We start from the raw sequence: 25,099 nt of genomic DNA on the forward strand, positions 1-25,099 counted from the left end.
TTTACCCCAACTATTCAAGCTTGGATCCCTAAATTTGGACATTTACTGAAAATATACTTCCCTCTAGCCACCCCCCGGCTCTCGCTAGCTCAGTTATTCAGGGGTTTTAGGGAAATATATTTCAGAGAGACAGAATAGAGATTTCAAAAGAGTGGCTCTCACCCCCAGCTTCCGTCCAAGCTTTATTCTCGATGTGATGTTCCAGGAGGCCGAGGAGAGAGAGAGAGAACCAGGAAGAAACAGGGGTATATCTAGTTTTGGGCCAAGGAAAGATATTGGCCCTGAGCCAATAGGGTCAGGAGTAGGTATGATAGGGAAAAAGGGTTGAACTACATAGCACAGGTTTCAGGGGGACTCTGAGGGGAAAAAATATTCCTCAGAGGAACACAACATCTCCCCCTTTTTTGTTTAAGATCATTAGAAGAAGAACATTAGGTTACACGGAATGTGGGTTTTCCCACCAATTACAGTTGGTGGGGGAGCCAACCTGCTTTAGGTTTGCCAACTCTATGTGGTTGACTTCTGAGGTAGAAGGTATGAGACTATTGATAGCCTTGAAAATCAAGCAGCGTAGGGTCCCAAACGCTATTGTTACAAGGAAAAGAATAACAAGAAATAACAAAATTGTTTTAACTATAGAAGTCCACCACCCTGTAAGTCCCCAGCCTTTGCACAGTTCTTTGATCCAGTCCTCAGATTCTTGCTTCACTTGTCCGATCAAGCTGTTCATGCTTCGAAGGGCAGCATGGATGTTTGGAGCCTTCGAGGTCAGGTTTAGGCAACACAGTCCTTCAAATTCCTGGCATTCATGTCCATGAAGTAACAAGAGATAATCTATAGCAGCACGGTTCTGGAGAGTGGTCTGTCTGGTAATTTCCTCATCTTCTAGGAGAGAGCTGATGGCGGTGGATGTTAAATTTGCCTGTTTGACTACCCAGCACTCTAGATGGCCCAATTCACCTAGAGCTTTGGCTGCTGCGACCCACGGAAGGAACAGGGACACAGCGACTCTTTTTGACTTGGCCCAATGAAAAATTTCTGAATTACAATTTGGATCCAATTGGTCAGCACTTCTCTTTTGAATTTTGTTTGCTGATTTGTTTTTATGAGTCCATTCACCAATTAAAGTTTGGTTGGGTGTCAATACGGACAACCGCCCTATGGTACATGGCCCTCCTAAAAGCCGAGACGGAATTCCTGCCCATGCCCGATCCCCACAAACCAAGAACAATCCCTTGGGGAGGCTTCTGGATCTTGAGTGAGATGGGTTTTCTGCCTCAATATGGCTTATCTGATGACACCATCTTTTTGCAGAAAACTCCCCACGATACTGTTTTATATTGTGGTACTCATTAATGTTAGGAGGTTTTGGGTAGATAGAAAAATGTATGCAGAATGATGCAAGGGAGGAACCCAATAACTCTAATTCTTGGGGTTCTTGAGATACCTTGGGCAAACTTGGCAACCACTCCTCTAAGGGGTTCACGGTCATCCCAGATTTCTGCTGATGACCCTTGTATGGTCGGAAGGTGTTAGGCTCTGGAATTTCGTTGGACCTATGTGTGTCTAATCCTGCTGGAAATTCTCCAGCCTGTAATGGAATTCCTACCAGACAGGTGGACATAGGATTCTCTGTTGATGCAGTGGACAAACATATGTTTTCCTGCTGAAGTGTCTGTGCCAAGGTCACCCAGACATTTTGACGTGGCTGAGGGATGATCCATGCAGCTGCCAGACTGTTCAGCAACCAGATGACAACTTGTATGGGGTTCATCACAGGGTTAAGTGTGAGGTAGGCTTTCTCTAAAAAGAAAAACAAGCATTTTTAAAACATGTTAAAAGTTTCTGTTTCTGCCGGAAGGAGTCCACATCTAGGAAGATTCTTTTTCTTCCATCCGGCGGCGTCTTCTTTTGGATGCAAAGGCTACTTGCCTCTTATCCCCTTCTGCTGGAGCTGGATTTTTAGGGACAAAAGGTTTCACCCACTTCTGGGGAATCCACCGAGGGCCTGAGGGAGTGGCCACGCACGCATAGCCACGACCCCAGGTCACGAGCTCATAGGGACCTTTGGTTTCCCAAGTTTCTGGATCCCTAATCATGACCAGTGGACGCTGAGACAATTTGAACTGATTGCCACTGTTAAAATGGCGTACCACTGGTGGACTCATGTTTTCAAATGAACAGTTCAGAAAATTGATGGTAAACATGGCTTTGCAGAGTTTCTCATGTGGAGACATCCACACAGTTGTACTACTCTGTCTAGCCAGGACCTGTTTGAGCATCTGATGTGCTCGCTCAACCACAGCTTGACCTGTGGGGGAGTGAGGGATGCCAGTTTTATGTTCCACTCCCCACTGCTGGAGAAACTCTAGGAACCCTTTGGACGTGTACGCTGGGCCGTTATCAGTTTTGATTTCTTTTGGAATCCCCAACACTGAAAAAGCTTGCACTAGGTGTTTCTTGGCATGTTCAGTCTTTTCCCCTGCATGGGCAGAGGCATACACTGCACCTGAATGTGTGTCAATGCTTACATGAACATATTTGAGGTGTCCAAAACTAGGAATGTGCGTGATGTCTGTCTGCCATACCTCACAACTGCCAAGGCCCCGGGGCTTAACTCCCATACCCATTGATGGCATCGCTTGGACCTGGCAGTTGGGACAGGTGGCCACAATGGCTCGAGCCTGGCTCCGTGTTAGCTGGAACTGACGGATCAGGCCTGGCACATTCTGATGGTATTGTTGGTGACTCAGCTTTGCCTGTTGGAAGATATCAGGGAGACATGCTTTTTCAACAGGTGCAGCAAGGGAATCTGCCTGACGATTCCCCTCTGCAACTTCACCTGGCAAATCCGTGTGTGATCTTACATGCATCACATAGAACGGATGTTCTCGATGAGAAATTAAATAAATTAGCTTTGAAGGCAATCTGAAGAGATGTTCATTGTCAATTTCTTTGGGCAGAGCCTGCTCCGCTCTGGACACTACCCCCGCCACGTAAGCAGAGTCTGTTACCAAATTAATTGGTTCCGAGAACTTCTCAAAGGCTCTTACCACTGCAGCTAGTTCAGCCACTTGGGTGGATCCCTCCACAAACTCCACATCAGCTTCCCAACGCTGAGTCTGAGGATTTCTCCAAGTCATCACCGACTTGTGGGAAGCCCCGGATGCGTCCGTGAACACTGTGAGAGCCTTGAGTGGTCTCCGACTCCTCTTCTCTCGAGGAATGAGGTGGAATTCCTCATTGAGCAACTTGTGAGACGGGGCATGGACTGATATTTGTCCCCTGTAGCTGTCCAGAGACAATTGGAGACTGGCATTGCTCTGGAGCAAATGCTCAAATACCTCTTTGGTCAATCTCTTGGGAGAGTACCTTCCCTCCTTAGAAAGTTTGACCGGAAGGTGAATACATGTAAAGTCACAACCAGCCAGCTCACACAACCTCACCCTTGCCTTCCGAATCAGTTGAGCTATCAATTCTTGTGGCTCAGTGATGGTCTTGGATCTTTGGTGAGAGAGGAAGACCCACTCTATGATCAAGAGTGAATCTCTCTGCCCTTCGATCCATTGAAAAATCAAACCATGCAAATGTGGCAGTTTTCCTAGAACGATGAATTGGAAAGGTATGTTTGGCTCACATCGATGAGCCTGCCTCTCTGATAAGGCCTTCTGTACCTTTTTGATTGCTGTCTTTGCCTCTGGGGTCAGTTCCCTGGGAGAAACCAGCTCCCTCTCCCCCTTCAATAAATTGAAGAGAGGGTCTAAATCTTCATTTGTGAGGCCTAGCCAAGGTCTTACCCAATTCAAAGACCCACACAAGGAGTGGAGATCTGCTAAGGTTTTGGGATTACACTCAATTTCCAATTTCTGCGGAACAATGGTCCTTGCAGCTATTTGTAGACCCAGGTACTTCCAAGGTGGCATCCTTTGAACTTTATCTTCCTGCAATTGAAATCCAGCAGAGGTTAAAACCTTAACCACTAGGTCAAGCGTGTGTTGGAGTATAGAGTCATTGGGGGCACACACGAGTAGATCATCCATGTAGTGAAGGATGATGGCATCCCTTCTCTTGGCACGTACTGGTGACAGTAGTGAGGCTACGTACTGTTGGCATATGAAAGGACTAGATTTCAGACCTTGGGGAAGTACTTTCCAGTGATATCTCTTCATTGGGGCTTCTCGATTAATGGTAGGAACCGAGAATGCAAACCGTGGGGCATCTTCTGGGTGTAGAGGAATTTGGAAGAAACAATCTTTGATATCTAAAACAGCCAATTGCCAATCTCGAGGGAGCATTGTTGGAGAAGGCATCCCTGGTTGGAGTGGTCCCATGTCCTCTATAATTTTGTTTATTTCTTGGAGGTCATGAAGCAACCTCCACCTGTCCTTTCCCGGTTTCTTTATTACAAAGACTGGGAAATTCCAGGGGCTTGTTGTCTCTTCTAGGTGACCTTGAGCCACCTGCTCCTCCACAAGCTCCTCAAGCGCCTTGAGCTTCTCTTTACTCAATGGCCACTGTGCTACCCATCTTGGGTTATTGTCCAACCACTTTAGTTTGTGGGTAGGGCGCTCCACAGTGGCTATTTCTAAAAATCCTGGGGTGTCTTAGGAATGACCAGTTGGACTCCCCACTGTGACATGGTGTCTCTCCCCCATAAGGGAGCCTTATAATCAGCAACGAATGGACGGACATTTGCCAATTTCCCGTCAGGTCCCTCAATTTGCACTATGTTTTTTGAGATTTTTGCCATTGTGATTCCTCCTATGCCCTGAAGTTTGCCTGCCACAGGTTGCAACTCCCAATGTGATGGCCACATGCTCTCAGGTATAACGGTAACGTCTGCGCCGGAGTCGAGCACCCCCTCCACATGGAGGCGGTCTGACCCATGGGCCAAGTTACATGCCAGAGAAGGTTTGTTCTCCCCCACCACCTCTGCCCAGTAGACTTCCAGTGATTTTCCATCCTCTAGGACCTCAGCCGGAACAGGAATGGCCTGGGCAAGGACTTGCCCCTCTGTCAGGTAGAACGGTGGGTGCATGCAGCGTGCCAACAGTGTGAGACCTGTTATCTTTCCCTTAATGGTCATGGGAGCTACCTCCACCTCCAAGGGTGTGTGTGCTGTGTCCCCAATAACAAAATACTCACTGTTCGGTTCTATGTGGTTAACCTTCATGTCCTGTGAAATGTTTTGCAGGTCCACTGTAATTACTGTCCAATCAGTAGATCTGAAATGAAAACCTTTGGTAGTCACGAGCCTATATCGGCCTCGCGGCTGTCATACCTTGTTAGTTGAACATTTGACATTTTTATTTTTCTGTACCCCCACACCCTGCAACCTGCCCTCCCCCTTGTTTGTTAAGAGAGAGACATTTGTCACGGTATGGCCTTGTAAATTTCTTTCTTGGCGCGTCAAGGAGATAAAATCTGGGCCGCGCTGTGAATTCAGTTTTTTTGATTTTTTGACTTGCGTTTCTGGTTTTGTGGGCAGGCCTTGGCAAAGTGTCCTGGCCTTTTGCAGCAGTGGCAGATGATGTGCTGCAGCTGGTCTGATGACATCGGTTGCCTCCTTGGTCCTGGTGCTGCAGCTGTCACAGACTTTGGGTGTGTCAGTCCCGGATTCCTTTCAGGTGCACTGAAAAGTTCTGCTCTCGTGGTACAGGCTTCTATCATCTGTGCGAGACTAGGTGATGGGTCAAGGGGAAGGCTAAGAATGATTCTACGACAGGTCTCATTAGCATTCCTCTGAGCCATCTCCTTAATCAATTCTGCCTGTACCATTGGGTCTTGCACTTGTCTTTCCACTTGACTTCTCAGACGGTCCACAAACTGCAAGAAATTCTCTGAAGGAAACTGTTTAATGTTAACATAACTGGTCTTTATCTCAGGTGATGGAATCTGATAAAAAGTCTTTTCTGCAGCATTACAGATCTTATCTAAAACTGACTTGGATAACAACCGAATTTGCTCATTCGCACTAGACAAATCACCTTCACCGCACAAATGATCATGTGTGATGTCATTGTGATCGCTGTCCTGAGCATCAGTAGTTTGCTGAATTTCCTGCAATACTGTTTTCAAAGCTTTTTTCCATAATCCTTCCCATAGGTCATACTCTGAGGGAGTTAAAAGGCATCTGAATAAATCTTTAATGTCACTGGGTACCATCTCATTTGAATTGAAGGTAGCTTTCATCATGCCCTTAAATATTTCACTGGATCTCCCAAATTGTTTCTGCATTTTACACAGCTCTTTTTTATCTTGGTAGGAAAAAGGCAAATACTCTCTACGCACGTGTCTTTTACCTACATATACTACAGGGGCCACAGATGGAATGCCCTGCTGATCGTTATTCTGAGTTGCTAAAAATCCTGCTGCTTCTCTATTGCCCAGGCAGTTCGAGGGTGTTGTCCCACCCCCTCCCTGGGATCCAGCAACAGGCAGTTCCTCCCTCCTCCCCTGGGGTCCAGCAACAGGCAGTTCCTCCCTCCTCCCCTGGGGCCCCAGGCTAGGCTGCCCCTTAGCCCTTGTAACAGGGGGGCCACCCCCCCCCCGACTCCGCTGCTGCGGGCTGCATTATCTATGTTATAAATAAATTGACCAAATTCGATGTATCAAAAATTTAGAATTTTATTGTGAGACAAAATATCAGTCTCAGAAAGCCACAATTAAAAGGACAGCGCCGAGCCCGGGATCGCCGCTGGGTGAACACGGATATCAGCTTCTGCCAGCCTGGTATCCCCCCAAGTTCACAATTTTGGGTCTCCAGCCACCCTTTTTTATACACTAGATCGCGGAGTGAAGTCCGAGATTCTGACGTTATCCTCTCCGAGGCATCTTCATTAATTATGCAAGTCCCGGTATCGGGAGTCTGAATGGACCGGTAGGGTGGAACAATGCAGCTGATGGCCGAGCCCGGGTGTGTCGTGGATATGTTAATTTAGGCGGAGATGAGTAGAGATATCCATCTGAAGTGATTATCTTGGTCTCCGGACTTGTATCTCTGTTTTCCGTTGTCCTTTGTCTCTTTTCAGGGATTCCCGGCAGCGATAGTTTCAAGGCCCCCTCTCTGGTAATTCCAATCATACTTTCCTCGTGTCCCTCCTGTGCTTCCCAAGCTGAAGAAATTTTCCCATTTTGGTTTCTACATTTTACCTTTGCTTATGTTAGTTTGAGTACATCTTTAACACTCATATTTATACAGTTAACATTTACCTTTTATAATTTGATAACACGAATTAACTTTAGCACATATATCACATCTATCTCCCCATCCGCGCTGGGAGTAGTGGTTGTAAGGCACCCTCCCCCTTCCCCCTTCGCGCGGCCGCTGGGAGGGAGGGGGAGGCACTGGGGAGAAGGGTGGGGTGGGGGATTGGGTGTGAGATATGGGGTCGGGGCGGGAAGTGGGGGGAAGAAGGGATAGTGGGAAGGAGGAATGCAATGCCGTCCGCCATCAGGGATGACCGCATGGTGCGAACCCCCGAGGGTCTCATCCACGTGGCTAGAGCTCCGAGAGGAAAAAATTGCATCTTGCTGAGGGAAAACAGGTGGGAGAGGAGGGTATAAGGACGACGGGTGGGTTTGAGGAGCATAATCCAATATGCAATCAGGGAATCCCTGCTTCTCGGGACCAGGGTATTGCTGAGAGGTTTTGCATGGCTGTCTGCTGTTTTCTGCTTCTAACAGCTTCTTGCGTACTTGTAAGAATATTGGAATAAATGAAGAAATTTTGTTTTCCCCATTTTCAACTTTTAAAGTTATTAATTTTCCCACATCATCCCAAAATGAAACAGAATTTATATCTTGTAGAGTACTGTCTGGAATCTCAGCTGACAGCCAGGAAATAAATTTGATTAAGAGCTTATTTGGAAATTTTAGATCTGTTGTAATGTTTTTAAGTTGTTTAAAAGCACTCTTTTGATTTCTCGATAAACGTATGCCCATGTTTCTGATGTTTTAAAAGCAAACTGTTCGAAAAATCTTAACCCCTGACGTGAAAAACCAAAGACGCCGCTGCGTCCCACTCGCTCCCGAGGTATCAGGGGCAAGGCGGGCTGGTCGCGGCTCGGGGCGGCCGTCTCTGGCCGCTTTTCCCGACTGCGGGGACGCGGGCAGGGGGGTGTCCCGGTGCCGGCTTCTGTCCCGGGGCCCTCCCGTAGCTAGCCCACCCCAAAAACGCGCGGTTTTCCCCAGTACACAGAACTCAGCCGTTCCGCAGAGAAAAAAATCTCAAACCGCGTTACGCAAACACACTCCGGCGCAGGGTCCTAAAGCCCTCTCACTATTAAACTATAGGGATCTTCTAGCGAACCCCGCAGCACGTGTTGCAACGTCAAGGTTTTCTGTCTAAGGTCGATTCACTTTTGTAGTAAAAGCGAACTCCCGACCTTGTCCTGCCACCCCGAGCTGCTCGAAAACAGCCGATAGGGGCCAGGTAGTTGTGCCTCCCAAAGAGATTATTAACCCCTTAAATAGGGAGTCCCTCTTCATGCGTGGGCTTATTAATATTTCATAACAAACCGACGTTGGGGGCCAACTGAAAATATACTTCCCTCTAGCCACCCCCCGGCTCTCGCTAGCTCAGTTATTCAGGGGTTTTAGGGAAATATATTTCAGAGAGACAGAATAGAGATTTCAAAAGAGTGGCTCTCACCCCCAGCTTCCGTCCAAGCTTTATTCTCGATGTGATGTTCCAGGAGGCCGAGGAGAGAGAGAGAGAACCAGGAAGAAACAGGGGTATATCTAGTTTTGGGCCAAGGAAAGATATTGGCCCTGAGCCAATAGGGTCAGGAGTAGGTATGATAGGGAAAAAGGGTTGAACTACATAGCACAGGTTTCAGGGGGACTCTGAGGGGAAAAAACATTCCTCAGAGGAACACAACAATTTACATCCATATATAGGTTATTCCTGGTAGCAAAAACATTTACATATTGATTTAAGAGGTGTTTATCAGCTATAGCTACTCACTGTAGTTGATAAGATATGAGGGTGTTTCATATTTTGAAGGCTCAAGCCTTAAATTTCCAAGTTCTTAATTTGACATACAAAATGGCAACTATACAAACTGTATAACAAACTCTAAAGTTTGTATGATCTTCACAGAGAAGAATGAAGATGAATATGAATACTCCTTTGAATGTCACTGGGTTACACATTGCCCTGACCCCACTCAAAAAAGTAGCATTAACAGGTAAGCAGAACAATCTTTATATTTCTAGATCAATAGAAATACCGCAGTTACCTAGTTTTATTAGGAAGATCATGTGCTACTACAACTCAATTTAGACAACAGAAATTAAAGTTTGGTTTCTAAAATAAACATTTCATAAAGATGAAAGGGAGTAAGAAAATGTTCCTCACTGAAGATAACACATACCTTTTTATTGCATAGCCTGCTCGATATCCCTAATGTCTTAAAAGCAGTTCTCCTCACATAGATGAAATTTATTATGAACTATATGTAAACTATTTCTAATGCTGAAAGCTATATACAGCAGTAGAAGAAAATATTGTCTGAGTTGATTTTTTTTATGTATGTTTCTAGGAAGAAAATTTTTTATCAGGTAATACAATAAGATACTGTACTTACAGGTGTACTAAAAATAATTTTGTTTACAAGATAACCTACATTCATTTGTGGGGGAAACACTTTGGATTTCAGTATGATTATCCTGAGATGAATTTGGCCCAAACATTCTAAGGGCTGCACCTCCTCTTCCTCTTCTCGAGGGGTGAAAACAGAACAGAAAAATGTTTCTGGAAAGAAAAATGTATAAGCACAATTCTATTCCTATTAGTTGGGGAGGGGGAGAAAAATCACTGATAACCTCTTTGAACATAGCAAAGATAGAATATTCAGATAATGACAATGATTTAAAGTTTTCTTTCAGTGATATTTTTGCTTCTCTTAAAGAACAAAACATAGTTTTAAAATAAATATTGTCTTTCTCAGTATTTGATGTGTCATACATTATACAGGTACAATGCAAGGTACCTAGAGCAGCTTATGACACTGGAAATATTATGACACTTTCTGTGTTGTATTTCCAATTAGTTCATGGTTTCCCCCCATACTCTACAGCAACAGCTATAAGGAGATATGTGAGTCCTTTCAAAATGGTCTTTACAATAATTTTAGCTGTTTTCATTAATAGAGTATTCTTAAAGAAATGTCTACTCTCTCCATATGCACACACAACTGCCACTGGATTTTGCAGGAGTTAGATAAGCGTACGAAGAGAATAAATCTTTAAGGCAAGTATATGAAGAGAAAAAAAAACTTTTAAAGGAGCAGTTTATAAAGATAACAGCTGCAGTTATGCATCAATTCAAACAAAACAGTAAATAAAACACTATTAGTGGCATTTCTATAGTGGAGTACTGTATTTATTGTCAAATGAAAGTATAGGGTTAACTGAGAGATATATTTTTCTGCCCTCATACCCCTGCCACATTACATAGGCCTTTTTTTCTATTTTTTTTTTCTTTTTTTCCATGTAAGTAAACAATAGAGCTAAATGCATATACTGTCAGTAAATGACTGAGCTGTTGTGACTTTCTTTGCTTTATGTGTCTGAATTACTGTCTTGGGTTATGTAACCAAAAATGTGTATTCTATCGCATCTGTTGAAAGCTGTTGGGGAGATGTTTTTTCCTTATCTCTTATAACTCCGGGGGGGGGGGGGGGGCGGATGCTTTCTGATAATGGCCCAGCCGTTAAAACCAGGTGGGGCAATGTTTCTTATGGCTTGCCTGGGGAGGTGGTGGAGTCACCATCCCTAGAAGTGTTTAAAAAAAGACTGGATGTGGCACTTGGTGTCATGGTCTAGTTGAGGTATTAGAGATGGGTTGGACTCGATGATCTTGAAGGTCTCTTCCAACCTAAAAAATTCTGTGATTCTGTGATTATCTCTTTCACCACCCCTCCATCCTCCAGGAGGATATGTTCTGATAATGGGCCATGACACGTTACATCATCTCGTTGTAAGATGCTCCACCCAGTGGGGGAGGAGCCAACTGTTCCTACCTAGATAAAAACTGAGACTCAAGAACACAAGGTATCCGGTTTTTCCACTGGATCCCTGGAGGAAGACCAGACCCATCTCGCCACCACTGCACCCTTCTACGGGATCATCTCTACTCCACAGAACCACATCTGTTACTCCAGGAGGATTTATTTGGACTGCTTCCGACACCCTAACCAACAGGATGTCAGGTCATATCCCTGTCTCTGTCAGGTTTTCTCCAAGATTTTTGTTTGCTTCCTTGCTTGTTTTTTTGTACTACTACATTTGTATTTTTCTTTTTTTTTTATATTCCTAGTAAAGAACTTTTACTCCTATTCCCATATCTTTTCCTGAAAGCCCCTAATTGCAAAATTATAATAATTTGGGAGGAAGGGTGTTTACATTCTCCATTCCAAGGGAAGCTCTAGCTTTCCCTGGCAGACAAAACCAAGAGAATTGCACACTGGGAAAAGTGAATCTTATATTCAAAAGTATAGTTAATACAAAGAAAAGTTGAAAAGACACGTTTATTTTAATGGGTCTTCTTGAGTATAAATTCACCTTATTTTTGTGTATCAATCAGATGCTATTAGTAACAAATGTAATATTTCTCTTAACCACCTTTTTAAATGAAGGATCATTCTGAGGTGGCAGTCACCCCACTTTTAAAATATGCTATGGAGTTTTTACTTGAGAATTATTTAAGTGACTCAGAATGTGGGTTTACTCAAGAAATTTTAAATACAAGCAGCATTACATTGGTCAACAAAACATGTCCATGACAGCAATCAGAAAGACCGTGGAATCACACTACTGTAGTGTCACAGGCCAAACCATCCAGTCAGACATATATACACCTGTGTCAATGCTTTAAGTTACAAAAGAAAGTAATTGTCTAGACCAACCACCATCCCTTCACTCATTATGCAATCTACCTGTTCAAGACCATTGTTCCCAGGAAAGGGTGAGGAAGGGGTCACAGAGTATTTATTTTTTTGAACTTTGGCTACATGTGGTTTCAAACTGTGAATAGAAACTGAGAACAGCACAGCAGTGGACTGCTCTTGCATTATTCACCATGTCCTTGTCATGCCTCTCTTCCTCACTCCCCTCCCCAGGCCAGTTCTGCCTTCACAAGGAGCTGGACTTTTTGGATCGCTTGATCATGCTTGAGGTGAAACTCAGTGTGGCGCTGGGCATGCTTTGTCAGGTGGTCACTCCACATGAACCGCTTCTCACAGAGGGAGTGTGGAAACTGTTTTTCACCTGTGTGGGTTCGGTAGTGCCGGGTAAGCTCACCCAAGCAACAGAACTTTTTAAGGCAGCTGGGCCATGTACAGGGGAATGGTTGCTCACCTACAGGGAGGAAAAGATGACAAGAAATATAGGTGAGGGATATAAACACCAGCACACACAAGCTTTTCAGCAGGACAGCTTAGAAGCTGGAGAATATGCTGCTGAAGGGAAAAGCTGCCTTTATTTCTTGCCATGGTGTCTGTCTGCAGAGCTGTTGATCACTTACTCCATCAGGTTGTAGTTTCACCTCTAGCAGAAGCCAAAACCCCCTCAAATCATGTGAAACTCATGCTAGTACAGAACCTTACATGACTCTGAATGTTATCATAACAACAGATGAGCTCTGCCTATTCTTGTACATTTTTTAGGTTGTGCTCACTTCACTGTTTTAAGAAAGGAACACCACTATTATTCCTCTAACACTTCCATTCTGCTGCATAAAATAATCTGTAACCATTAGAAAAGAAGAAAAAAATCTCATCTAGGACAAGTAAGTCCACTATGGGAAGAAGTGAGTGGGGAGAGAATTGGGAGACCTGTGCAGCCTCAGGGCTACAAATATGCACAGCAAAAAATGTTGTGGCTATAGAGAGAAAGCCTATGCCTCATCTCTTTTACTTTCCTTTTTGCCCAGAAATCCAAGCTGGTCTACAAAATAAAGGACTCCCCTCAGCCTTTCAGATGGCTGATTTGAGGGCAAGAAAATTATCTCACTATTCACAGCTCTATCAATAAAAATGTTTGCTATGATGGTAAAGAACAAAACCAAACACCTTTAACTAAAATACACTGCACCTGTGTTTTACAAACAACAATGTAAGGAGTGAGCAGTATTCACTATAATTTCCCTAACACCCCAAATCCCTGCAGTTCACCTCTGCAGGTTGCATGGGCCTTGCATTGCTACATACCAAATTCTCCAGATCTGCGAAATTGACTGTGGTGGGTTGACCTTGGTTGGCTGCCAGATCCCCACCTGACCACACTCTCATTTTCCCTCCTCAACAAGACAGCTTGAGAAAATAAGATGGACAAGCTCATGGGTTGACAGTCAGACTACTTTGTCCCAAAATGACTGGCATTTGGTAGTTTTAGGTAGATGAGCAAGAGTTTGCATGTTAAGGCCTCATAGGCTAGCCACAGCATAGCCTGCTTCCTGTGCAATTTCTTTCCTCATCTCACAGCAAGACTGGCTCTTGGTCAAGGAAAAAGAAAGCAGAAATCGTAAAATGCCAATTTAGCCTGGTACATTAATACAGGGCAGGGTAGAAACATTACTGCAAGCAATTCTGAGCTATGGATTATTTTTACAAATTTCTTGGCTTCCTGCTGTATGTTTTTAAGCATGTTTGGAAGCCTTTCTGTATAAAAGAAATTTAAGCTTTATGTTTGCTCATATAACCATAAAGGCCATGATCACAGCTACAACCCAGGGCAATATTGGGAGGTGTGCACAACCATACAGAGCACTTGTGTGATGACACCATGCTAACTGCTCTCTTCTGGCTTTGTTTGATGTCTGTACATGATATTTGAGTCAATATTTCACTTGTACTAGCCTTTTACTATCTCATGGTTTCTGTCACAGCTTCTTGAAGCAGGCATCAGTAGGAGGTGCAGAAAAGCTTTCTATATCCTCCAGGGAATGTAGAAGTGGTATAAATCCTGCATGTGTGAAGGCATCTAGTAAATGGCTCTGTATCAGGTACCTACACTCCAGAGCAGTGGAAAAAGTTCAGACATTCTGCCCCTTACCCAGGAAAAACATTTCTTATAATCTACCTCAGGAAAGCTCTTCAGCCTGCAGAAATTATGAATTCTATTTGAAATTAGGTATCTAGGTGTGGTGGTTTCAGGCAGATTTTGGGAGAAATCTTCCTAAGGGGCTCTCCTCTCTTCTCCCAACTGGTTCGGGAAAAAGACTTCCTCAGAGAGAAGTGGAAAAAACCTGTTTATTAAACAGGCAAAGCACTCTTAGCACAATACCTGATGACAAGAGCATTGTGCCGCTTACAGAGGGATAACAAACTTAAAGAAAGTCTCCTCTTGAGGATCGTCACTGTGCTCTACCGCTCTGTTTCCGCTGATGTTGGGAGAAAAGGAGATATGCAGGGCTGGTTCTTGGTGGGGTGGGTCCCTTGTGGAGGCCTCTGGTGCTTCCCTAGGTCCTTAGTCCGGAGAGGTTGGAACAGTTCTGAGGAGAGGGCAAAAAAGCAAAAAGGAAGGGAAAAAAAAGGAAAAAAAAAAAAGAAAAAGAAAAAAAAGGCAAAAAGCTTTAGCTATTTTACAGCGTCGAACTACGCTAGCACTAAACTAACTAACTGCCGGGGAAAAAAACAACAGAGCTTTTTTGTCTTGCCGTGTTCTAACTTTCTCGCTTTAAGGTCACTCTGATGAGCAGAGTTTTCCTGGGGAAAAACAAACCGTGCTTGCTCTCCCCCCTGTACCCAACAGATGATTGGGGATACACAGTCACTCCAGGACATCTTCTACCCCTTATCTCTATATCGTCGACTTACAGACAGAACTAATGTATATTCTACATAAAACTTCTATTTATTCTCCCCACAAAAAAAAAGAATACAAGCAATACCCGTCATGCTCCTGTCACGTTCTACACTGAGCTACTGAATTCAGGCTCTAGGATACAGGGCAGCAGGATTCTTCTCTCACTTACTCATACTTTCAACACTTGCTCATACTTTCAACACTTAACACATACCCTCTCACACTTTTTTTTTTCATTTTGCGTGGTTTAATGTACAGACAATGGCAATAGCATTCAGCAGACAGTGATGTTTATAAATGATTCTCACCCAACAATCAGATCTCCCTGAGGTACACATTGTGTTGTTCCATCTTTCTGCATTATCCACCATGTGCAACTTGGTCCTTGAGCAAAGACAACTCCACAAATGGGCTTGTCTGTACTTGAGGCAGACTTGATCTACACTGTTTTCTCTAACAGACTTCTGACATGCACTACTGGGACTTTATCTCCATCTATTGTATGCAGAGGCTCAGCCTGGGCAGGGCCTGCTCGGTTGGTGGAGCTTCGGGTGTTGACTAACTAGGTGGCTTTTGCCAAATGCTGCTCTCAGTTCTTGAAATATCTACTCCTAAATGCTTTTAACTGGGTTTTTAACAATGCACTGTGCTTCTTTACTTTGCCTGCAGCGGGTGCATGGTAGGGAATATGGTACACTCACTCAATGCTATGTTCTTTAGCCCAGGTGTTAATAAGGCTATTCTTGAAATGAGTCTTGTTGTCTGACTTAATTCTCTCGGGGGTACTATGCCTTTACAGGACTTGCTTTTTAAGGCTTAGGATGGTGTTCCGGGCAGTAGCATGGGGCACAGGGTAGGTCTCCAGCCACCCCAGCCGAATTTAACTTCATTGCTACAGTAAAATACTTTGTAGCCTTTTTGTCCCCAGTTTGAATCAACCTAATTAATTCCTTTTCTACAGTGCCACAGAAATGTGGGCTGCAGACTCTGTCCGGAGAGACTTGGGGAAAATGCACATGAACCCAGTGAACAAAACTTCTTAACTCGCCTTTTGAGATTTTCAATTTGGCCTCGTTAACTACTGACGCATAGTTATAATACAACCTTTTCTGAGCAACCGTTAGCTTTCCGCCCATGTTTCGATACTAAGTTGCTTTTGAACCCAAACCCAGATGAAAAGCACTCCCCCCGCGGACCCCGTTCGCTCAAAATCACAGGAGGTTTAACCCTTTAGCTGCGCAGCTATTTTTGGAGGATTTTTTCCTCCCCAATAGATCCCCCTCCCTCGGGGGAACCCTAAAACCAGTAAGTATGTCCCGTTGCGGGTATACTTACCTGTTCCTGTGCCTGGGAGGTGCGTGGGTCTGGATGTTCTGCTGCAAGAAGGACTCCGGTCGGGGCTCGAAGCTCCCCTTCTTTCCCCTGGAACTTGCCTTGTTTAAAGGTCAATTTCACAGGGGTGCGTGACGCCCAGAGACCGTTCTTCGGGCTAAATCAGCCCCAGTCCGTTCGCAGGGTCCGCCTCGTCTCCGGGAGGGCCCTGCGTGGGTGCTGGACGCTCCGTCACCGTGGAGCCGTGCCCCACGTGGTCCAAGCTGCTTCTGCCGGCGTGGTGTGCCCCACGTTGGCGCGCCAATTGCGTCCGGTTGTGTCCCCGCTCCGGGTGGGAGCTGACCCCCAGCTAGCTCGGGTCAACACAGACACAAAGTTTCCAGTTCGTTTTGGCTTCTCGGCTTAGCAGCTGGACCCAAAGGTGACAGTCAACAGCAGCAGAAGAGAAAAGGCTGGCTCTCAGCTTAGCAGGTTAAAGGATGTTTATTAGCAGAGATCTCCAAGCTCCGAGGCGAGCGGCTGAGAGCTTCCAGGCTGAGAACCCAGCGGCTGAGAGCTTGCTCCTCCCTCCTACCCCCTATAAGCGGGGGAGGGTCCCAGGGAGGATACAAGAAGACAACAAATCAGGGGATTCAGGGGGTAACAAGGTGTGCCCACCCCCAAGCTTCAGACCACTAAAATCCAGAGCCAAAGGAATTTCCCCCAGGCTACCTATCACCTGAAGCCCTCTGCCGGAGATTTCACAATCCGGGAGGGACCCCGGGAGTGATAGGCAAGCTGCCCCAGAGAGGGGGGTTGGGGCAGAGGGGATGTTACATGTCATGTGAGGTATGGGATGATTGACACAAAACACCTTATTATACAGACAACACAAAAGGGATACAGAATTGTGGATACAGTGAAACGAACCATAACATAAACTTCTTACAAAAATCTAATAAAACAGTTCTGCACCACCACAAAAGCCAGTGTCTCTCTGAGCTCTGGGCTGGGGTCCCAGACCCCTCTGCCCAGGTCCCTGACCCTCCAGGGCAACCAAAGGAATGCCCTGGACTCCAACATCTCCCCCTCCTGTTTGAACCAAAAACACCTCCTTGGCCACTTTGTCCATGGCTTGCCGTATACATAGAAACAAACACGGCAAAATCATGAGAAGGATTACAAGCCCTACTAAAATATACATAACTATCTTCAAAATTTCCTTCCACAATGGTGAAAGGTCAAACAAATTGAACAAACCATCCATCCATGACCCAGTTACCTCTCCAAGTTTGTTGACACTCTCCTTCAATTGTCTGATGTTTTCATGAATGGATTTGGAATGGTCCGACAAATTCATGCAGCACATTCCCTCAAATTCCTCACACCCATGCCCATGGGTCAGCAAAAGATAATCAATCGCTGCCCTGTTTTGGAGACTTGCTCGTCTTACACTATCAATGTCTAACAACATGTCACTCAGTGCAAGAGAGACAGTTCGGGCATGTTTGCTCAACCAACAACCCACGTGATCCAATTGTGTCAAGGCTGCTCCTGACGCTGCCTGTGGTGAAAAAATTGCAACTGCAATTCTCTGAGCCTTGCTCCATGTGTGAACATCATCATCACAATTTGGATCATACATCTGAACCGATCTTTTCCCTCTCTGTTTTAGTTTTCTCCTCAATGTCATGTCGGGTGTTAGCAATGAAAGCATTCCAATGCTGCAAGGACCACCTGTGGCATTTGCAGGAATTGCGGGCCAAATTTTGTCCCCACAAATGAAAAAATTTCCCCTCGGCAACTGAGCTGGAACATGATTGGATGGTTTCTTCAGCATCTTAGTGTAATTACACCAAGATGATGAATTTCTGTAAAAACTGAGGTTTGGGGTGACGTCTACAGTTCTATTTTTTGTCACTCCAGAAAGGCCAAATTTCACACAGGATTGCATTTGGACAGATCCAAGAATTTCCAGTTCCTGAGTTTCAAAAGGAGCCGCAGGAAGGAATTTCGTCCAAACATCCCATTGGTCCACCGGATCTACAATGGACTGAAATCTCTGGAGGGATGTTTTCTGGAATCGGCCATTTGCTCACTGGCAACCCCACTAAACAAGTTGAAAAAGGTTTCCCTGGTCTTGAGTGAGTCAGGCAGATGGTGTCCAAACCTGATGCATTGGCTAGAGTTTCCCAAACATTCTCTTTTGGTTGAGCCACGGGCAAAACTGCCGCATTGCTCAAGGCAACCAAGGAGAGAATGAGGCACGAGGATAGTTCTTTTATTTTCAATGCCCTCTTTTCCCTGGGAATCCCTAGAAATGCAACACCACCCAAGCCCCCAAGAAAACAAGTCCCAAAGTCTCTTTTGCACGTAGAACGAAGGGATGTCTGCTGTCTTGACACCGGCTCACGTCTGCGTGCCCACTTCTCTTCCTCCGGTCTTGGGGTCTGTCTCTGCTTGCGTCTGGACTCGGTACGGTTTCACGTGCATCGCCGCCACCCACTTTGGCCCAACTGCTGTGGAGACACAAGCATATCCCTTGCCCCAAGTTATTAATTTGAATGGCCCTTCAATTTGTCCTGTTTCTGGGTTTCTGACCAAAACTAAAGGATTTTCCTTCAGTTTTGCTCTCGTGCTCTTTGAAAAATGCCTGATGATTGGTGGAGTTGGCTCTGCAAAAGAGCAATTTAGAAAATTCAACACATACAAGGCTTTATTCAAGTGCATGTATGGTGTTGCGTCTGCTTCTCCTCTTTTTTGTCTGTCCAAAAGGGATTTTAATGTTTGATGTGTCCTTTCAATGATTGCTTGACCTGTTGGAGAGTGTGGGATACCAAAGGTATGATGGACACCCCACCTCTTCAGGAATTTGTCAAGCACTTTCCCTATATATGTTGGTCCATTGTCTGTTTTGATTTCTTGTGGCACGCCCAAAGATGCAAATGCCTGCAAGAAATGTCGACAAGCATGTTGTGCTGTTTCACCTGGGTGCAGTGATACGAAGACTGCAGCTGAAAATGTGTCAACTGAAACATGAACGTTTTTGAGTTTCCCAAAAGATGGATATTTTGTGACATCAGTTTGCCATAACTGCAAACTGTGCAATCCTCTTGGATTGACTGCTCCCATGGAAGCAGGAGGTTGAACAAGCTGACAATCAGGGCAAGCACTAATGATTTCTTTTGCCTGACTTTTGGAAATGTGAAAAGTGTCCATTAGTGCTTGAGCATTCTGATGAAAGAATGCATGACTCAATTTTGCCTGTTCAAAAATGTTCGGTAAAGTCCTTGAAATTGGCATGGTCAATTTGTCTGCATGTGCATTGCCTTCTGCTAAAAAACCTGGAAGAGGAGAATGTGCTCTGATGTGCGAGACAAAATATTTATGTTTTCTGTTTTGCAACAATGTCCTCATGCACAATAGATATGAATACAAATTTTCATTGTCAACTTCTCTCAAGAGCGAACCCTCAAGTCTTTTGACCACATTAGCTACATAAGCTGAATCTGTGATCAAATTAAAAGGTTGCTGGAACAGTTCAAAAGCTCTGACCACTGCTGCTAATTCCACTATTTGTGGTGACCCTTGTACTATTCTTATATCTGATTTCCACTCCCCTATGATGTCATCCTGTCATGTACTTACTGATTTGTGAGTTTTTCCAGAGCCATTGGTAAATACTGTTATTGCATCCAATGGCACCTCACTTATTTTTGGCTTTTCTCTGAAACTTAATTTTGCTTTCAACAGCCTGTGGCTTGGGAAATGAATAGTACAAACACCTGAGTAATCTAACAATGCAATCTGCAAGTCCTCTGATTTCTGCAATGCCCAATCAAAATAATCTTTTTTCAAAGGCGGGTAAATTGTTGTAAAATCTTTGCCTGCCATTGTTTGCAGCCTGGTCCTAGCTTTGATGATGATCTGAGCTATCATTTCCAGACTTGAGAGGATCGTCCTCGGAGACCTGTAAGATAAAAAAATCCACTCCAAAATCAACAATGGGTCTTTTTGTGATGAATCCCACTGAAAAATCAACCCATATAACTGTATTTTTTCCAACACTGCAAGAAAGAAAGGTAAAGATGTTACTAAACGATGTGCCTGTCTCTGCTGGAGGGCTCCAGCAATTTTCTCAAGGGCCTCCCGAGCCTCAGGAGTGAGGCTCCTGTGGGATTTGATGTTACTGTCCCCTTTCAAAAGATTGAACAACGGCGCAAGTTCATCATTTGTGATCCCCAAGATGGATCTCATCCAGTTGACCTCTCCCAAAAGTTGTTGCAAATCCTGTAAGTTGTTAACTTCTGTTCTTATTTCAATTTTCTGTGGTTTCACTGTTTGTTCAGTGATTTTCCATCCTAGGTATTTCCAAGGTGCAATTTCCTGGATTTTGGAAGTGGAAATTTCCAAACCTGCATTTTGCAACTCTGTGATCACACAGTCACGAGCCCTCTGCAATTCCTGTTGTGTCGGGGCAGCAATGAGCAGATCATCCATGTAATTAATGATTTTTGCTCCTGGATGTTTCTCTCGAGCTGGACACAGTGCCCGTGCAACAAACCATTGGCAGATGGTCGGAGAGTTCTTGAGACCTTGAGGAAGAACAACCCAATGGTATCTCTGCAGAGGCTCCTCCCTGTTGACGCTTGGGATGGAAAAGGCAAATCGAGGAGCATCATCTGGATGAAGTGGGATGCTGAAAAAACAATCTTTGAGATCAATGATCACCAGTGGCCAATCTCTCGGAATCATTGAGAGAGATGGAAGCCCCAGCTGAAGTGGTCCCATTTCCTCAATGACCTCTTTGATTTTTCTGAGATCATGAAGCAATATCCATGAGCCAGGGGCTTTCTTGCGAACGACAAAAACTGGGGAATTCCAGGGACTGTTTGTTGGTACAATGTGTCCCTTTTCCAATTGTTCCCTGACCAAGTTTTTGAGAGCACTCAATTTTTTCTTCTCAAGGGGCCACTGATCCACCCAGACAGGATTGTCTGTTTTCCAGGTCAGTTTCAAAGTGGTGAGTGCCACAGTGGCCCCCACTAAAAATCCACTTCCAACCTCACGCCCCATTGCACTAAAATGTCCCTTCCCCACACTGTGATGGGTCTTTGCACAACAAATGGGCGAATGATTGCAGTCTTACCTCCTGGCCCCGAGACAACAATCGCATCTTCACTCTGCAGACACAAGGTGTTCCCCCCTATGCCTGAAAGAGGACTCAAGGGAGCAATTAAATTCCAACTCTTGGGCCAAAAAAGATACGAAATTACCATGACTTCTGCCCCCGTGTCGAGCATCCCTTTGACTGCGATTGTTTTGTCACCCTGGGTCAATTCACAGACGAGAATTGGTCTGTCTCAGCCTATGTGTTTCACCCAGGAGGCATGAACCTCCATGTGCTCACCTGAAGGAGGATCTTGTTCCCGGAGCACTGGCAAGACTTGTTCTGCAGCATGGGATGGCAATGCAATTGCCCTGGCAATTGAGGTGTTCGGGGGAATGATCAATGGTGGATGATGAGGCTTCGCTAAAACCGTCAACTCATCATTGCGATCTGCTGAAATGACAGAAGGGTAAATAACAAGTCCCAAAACACTGCTTCTGTCCTTACCTATAATTAGAAAGTCCTGCCTCTTCCACGAGGATCCAGTGACACCAGTGGGTATCACTGCATAATTGTCATCCAAAAAACATATCACTTTGGAAGTTGCCAAATCGCATTGCGCCCCGGGTGGTAATAACTCTGGATCGCTGGGGATCCTACAAATTGTCCTGCTGAGGGCGTCAGAATGCTGTTCCCCGATGATTGCCCCCCTTGCGGAGCTTGCTCTTGAGTCATCGCCATCACTTGTGTCGTCGCGCGTTGACGATCCGCGCTCCTTCTGGAGTTTCCCGACTGAGTTCCTCCACTTGCATTGTTTCTTGCAGGATGACACTTCCTTCTCCCGCATGCCGAACAATGATCTGATGAATCTGCATTGTTTGTAATTTGTGGGCAGTCCTTCTTGAAATGTCCTGGTTTGCCACACTTGTAACACTGTCTTTGTTGAAAATTTGCAAATGCTTCTTTGACAGCTTTTTCCACTTGATCTCCTAAAATTGATGCAACGTGCTGTGGTGTCCCCACCTTGCTGCATGCCTCTAGAATTTCTGCCATGGTGGGTTGGCCTGGCATTGCACTGATGACTCGCTTGCATTCTGGATTGGCATTTGCAAATGTAAGACACCGGATCATATGTGACTTCACTCCCTCATCAATGACTTGCCTGTCCACTGCTTGTGTGAGACGATCGATGAATGAAGCGAAGGGTTCTGAAGGACCTTGCTTTACATCTGTAAAAAGACTTTCTGTGACTCCTGCTGGTGGAATCTGCACCATTGCCTTTCTGGCTGCATCTTTGATGTCTGTCAGAACATTTCGAGGAAGAAAGCTGGCTTGATGAGCTGCACTGTCAAGTGGTGGATCACCGGCCAATTGTGCCACTGTGAAGCCTGCATTTGCCCCACCTTGGTATTTGATTCTGTAATCATTTAAAATTTTTCTCCATTTTGCTTCCCAGAGAATGAATTGTGAGTCGCTTAGGATCATGGTTGCAAGAGATCGGAGGTCAAATGGTGTTAAATCATAAATATTAAATGTCCCTTTCAAAAGTTGTTTGAAGTATGGAGACCCCAATCCATTATCACGAACGGCTTTCATCAGATCCCTGATGACTTCACGATCCAATCTCTCCCATTTTGGGTTTGCATCATGTGCATCATATGTCACTGGCATAGCTATGCCTTTTGGATCCATTGAAAGTGTATCCCCTTTCAATGCAAATTTCTTTATGTCTGTCCAGTCTGTTGGACAAAATTCTGGCTTGGCAGAAGCCTGTGCGGTGCCTGCCTCTGAAATTGTTCCCTTTGTTTTTGCTTTCGCTGCTGCTTCTTCTTTCTCAGGACCCACTTGTTTTGGAGGCTTCACTTCCTCGGGTTTTGTTTCTTTTTCTGTTTCTTTTTCTTTCTCTTTTTCTGTTTCTTTTTCTTTCTCTTTCTCTTTTTCTTTCTCTTTTTCTTTCTCTTTTTCTTTTTCTTTCACTTTCTCTTTCACTCGCTGAACAGGAATCAGAGCTTGCTGAGCATCCTCAAATTTCTCTGAAACTTCCTTCCCTGGAAGAAAAATCTGAGAGAAAGAAGATGTGGGGTCATGGCGAAATGCTGTTTCAGTGAACCTTCGAAAAAATTTGTTCATAAAGTCCTCAGATAACAAAAATGACGAAGCTTGTTGTGTAAACTCAAGTGCCTTTACTCTCCTGGCAGGAATCCCTTCTGATGCTGTGATTCTGATTATATCTTCATCTGTGATTGACATCTCATGGTCCTCATCAATAACATCATCATCCCTCACCATTGGCAAAGGTTCTCTCGGCTTCTGATTGAATCGCTGTTCTGAAGAAGTTGATTTTTTGTATGAAATTGGAAAAAAACGATGCAATGTGGGCGTATCCTCCCATACCGATCCTTTGGTGGATGCAACTGATGATCTCCGTGCTCGCTGCCTCTCTGCCCCGCCTCTCGGTGATGACGGCACGCTGGCAGCTGTCCTCTGTGGGCTCGGAGTTCTCAAGTATCTTTTAAGTTCTGGAAAAGCCTGTAAAATCTGAGAAATTTTCGGACGCGCGCCCGTCCGTAACACCTCGGCAGCTGTTCCTGAATCACCGTACACAGGCGACTCAAGGTCATAGCTGCTCGTGGGCGGAGTTGGGCTCCGCAGCCCCTGCTGCCTGGGGGTGGTGCCTTCGAGACTCTCCCCGCCTCGGCCACGCCCCGTCACTGCCCATTCCGCCCCTGCCAGTCCTGGCTCTGTGGAATCCGACGGGATGCCCCGTCCTGTCTGGCGCTCAAGGTCCGCCCCGTCACCTTCGTCATCGGAATCAGCTTGCCCCCAAATAGAAACGTGCCCTGGGCTTCTACCTGCCCCTGCCGCGCATGCGCCTGGACCGGCCGCTGATCCTTCTGGGGTTTGTAGTTCTCGGCTCGACACTTCCGCCCTCGGCGCGTCCCTCCCGGCGCTCCGCGACGCGATATTTTGAGCTGCTTCGCTTCCCGTAGCTTGCGTCATCAGCGTGCGCCGAGCTGCCTGCTCTGTTCTCATCCCCCCAGCTCCAGAATCTCTGCCCGCGGACTCCTTTTCATCGCAACCTGCTTCTATATCTCCCGACGCACCTTGCGATTGCGCCCCGTCGCGTCCCGACGCATTTCGACGCGATAGGTTAGATTCGGTCCCTCGCGCAGCCTGCGTCCCCCGCGCAGCCTCGCCCCCCCGCTGCTCCAACGGCGCCTGACCCGCCTCTTTCCCCCCCGTCCTCTTCTCCCGCACCCGGTTTTTCCACGGGAAGGGAAAGGAGCAACGGCGAATGAGGAGTGCATGGGCGCGGTGACCCTGGAGGAGTAAATGGGCTCCTTGGTGGACTTATTCTCCCCTCCCCCTCTCTATATAAATGAGGGGTTTGTTCTGGGACTGCTTCAAAGAAAAGCATGTCAAATTCCTCCTGTTCCCTTGGATGTATTAAAAGTTTGGGTTTTCCTGGCACTAATTTTGGGGTTTCTGACAAGGTTTCTGTTGGGCCTTGAAATACCTGTGTTCTTTCCCCTCCCCCTTCCCATTCTCGTGGGGGAGGTACCGACCTCGGAGTTAGTATAGCTCTGTGTCCTGGCTGTGTGCTATACTCTCTTTGTTTGCCTGGCTGCTGTCCAACCCTGCAGCTCTCTCTACTATATTCTGTTATAACTTCTAACATAATTCTTCCCGCTGATAAAAGCTTTGCGGGTATTTTCTGCTTTCGTGTGGCCTTATCATAAAGATTTCTGTTTACTTCTTGCCAAAAACCTGGCTCAAAAAGAGACTGGGTCTCACATTGTGAATAATTACATTTGACCCATAACATCAGGGCTTCGAGCTCTTTATCTTTCAGCGCTGCATTATATT

At 45.4% G+C, this 25,099-nt stretch overlaps 1 pseudogene; it reads right to left on the reverse strand.

Annotated features, from left to right (window-relative positions):
* Positions 1-12,138: 12,138 nt before the first annotated feature.
* Positions 12,139-25,099, reverse strand: part of LOC120764864 (Krueppel-like factor 9) — a 50,557-nt pseudogene continuing 37,596 nt past the window's right edge.

This window comes from Hirundo rustica, chromosome W, assembly GCF_015227805.2.
Source record: "Hirundo rustica isolate bHirRus1 chromosome W, bHirRus1.pri.v3, whole genome shotgun sequence".
NCBI classification, from domain to species: Eukaryota; Metazoa; Chordata; class Aves; order Passeriformes; family Hirundinidae; genus Hirundo; species Hirundo rustica.